The sequence below is a fragment of the Nicotiana tabacum genome, chromosome 11 (assembly GCF_000715075.1).
Source record: "Nicotiana tabacum cultivar K326 chromosome 11, ASM71507v2, whole genome shotgun sequence".
NCBI classification, from domain to species: Eukaryota; Viridiplantae; Streptophyta; class Magnoliopsida; order Solanales; family Solanaceae; genus Nicotiana; species Nicotiana tabacum.
Genome location: NC_134090.1, coordinates 45,165,957 through 45,167,926, shown reverse-complemented (window position 1 = coordinate 45,167,926; position 1,970 = coordinate 45,165,957). Strand labels below are relative to the sequence as shown.

General features: G+C 37.1%; 1 long non-coding RNA gene across 1 annotated transcript; it reads left to right on the top strand.

Moving 5' to 3' along the window:
* Positions 1–985: 985 nt before the first annotated feature.
* Positions 986–1,970, top strand: LOC142166516 (uncharacterized). The gene is made up of 2 exons (XR_012696922.1): positions 986–1,352; positions 1,438–1,970. It is a non-coding gene; the product is annotated as an uncharacterized LOC142166516 (long non-coding RNA).

The following is a 1,970-nucleotide window of genomic DNA, read 5'->3' as shown; positions in this document are numbered from 1 at the left end:
TTAATTCTTTTTATAAGACATAGTTGAGCGTGACCAATAATTACCTCTTTGGTATCCACATTTGATCTTCAGTCGTGTCAAATTGCCTAAAATACGTCCGTAAACCTTTACTTAATTCAGGGTAAAATACGAGCTTATGGTGAGGGTATTTAATTAGCTAGCTTCCAAGTATGTAATAACCTACAACCTTCTTTTCGCTATTATTCTCGGACCAATTCCATACTGCAAATTGGAAACCCAAAAGTCTGTATTGCACAGTCCAAGAGGAGTAGTAAAAGCACTATTTATATTCAATTACCGTACGACTCGATCTTTCTATATATAGCTTCAAAGAATGCCACAAGTTAAAACTCGTTTTGTCATGCATCCATTGACATTATAGCTCACACTGTAACGTTATCACTAACCAAAGATAAATATATCATTACATAGATTAAACTATCTATTGTTTTTCTAACCTATAACTAATGAAGTCATAGAAAAAGATTAAATCAGTTACTGAAAACGTGAGAGAGACTGGAAAATGTTGTTAAATCAACTATAGGTACTACTACTAGTTTTGCAGCATGGGATTGTAAGATTTAATAAGGAAGATGAAGGAATTTTCCCTGTGTATTGTATATCATCTAAAACTTTGTATATATACAAGTGTATGTGCTGAAAATAAATAATGTAAAATGAAAAACTAAAGAATATTCCCTATACACTTGTCATAATTTTATTCCCTATACTATAACCAAATAACCACTTTTATTCCTTCACTATGTATTATACATGTGTGTGGGCACGTGTATATAGCTTTCCAGGCGTCTCATTCCTTGAGTATAGTGTGCCATATCAATGGCCAAGATTAAGTCCAGCTGAGGGCCAAGATAATGCTGCCATGTGTCTCATTATTTTGAGAGACCAAATTATACACTCACCTAGATAGATCCGAAAATCCCTAATCCTTATGTGAAACTCAGCTCTTCTTTCCCTTCTTCTCTTTCCCTTTATTTCTCTCATCGATTGAAGGCTCAAAACAAAAACTTTTTTCCTTCTTCTCTACACCCCCCCTCAAGTTGGAGGGGAGAGAATGGACCCCCAACTTGTGCAAGATGAGATTATGTGAAGCTCTTGGTATAGGTTTGGTAAAAAGATCGGCGAGCTGCTAGTGAGATGGGACAAAAGAAAGGGTTATTAGCCCGGAGAGATACTATTGGCGGACAAAGTGACAATCGAGCTCAACATGTTTTATTTGCTCGTGAAAGACAGGGTTACGGATGTTGTGTATTGCTGCTTGGCTATCAAATTGAACCGGAATAGGAAGTAAAGGTGGAGAAGACAGATCTGCAAGAAGGTGTACCAACCAGGTAATTTCTACGGTAACTCTTCTCATAGTCCTATACTCTGGATCTGCAGATGAAAGAAATATTGATGCTTGCTTTCTTGATTTAGAGGAAATTGGTGCTCCACCAAGCATGATAAAGAACCCATTAACTGACCTCCTAGAATCTTTGCAAGCTGCCTAGTCGGAATCACAAAAAGCTACCAAATCGAATGAAGGGTATGAAGATAGAAAAATACCATGTGAAGGATCTGCAGACAGATAACGTAGAACACGCAGGCCAGCAGTGAAATGAGAAAGGCATGGCCTTTGCATAAATTGGCTGAGACAAAACACAACAAAAGATAAGTCAGGCCGAGTATTTGTGAGGTAATTGAGTTTGCCCACCAAATATCGATAAAGAGTGGGATCTGAATAAAGAGGCCCATCATCAGCACCGAGTTTGGAATAAGGATCAAGTGATGAAGATACTGCCGAGCCAGAAAAGTTAAATTCCTTCAAAATAATGAACCCCTGTTTTTCTCGAAGAATTTCCAACGCTAGGAAATAATGAATGTCTCCTAAGTTTTTAACCTTGAATTTAGTATTGAGAAAAGTTGTAATTTGATTGTTTCCTCAATATCACTGCCTGATATTAAATTGA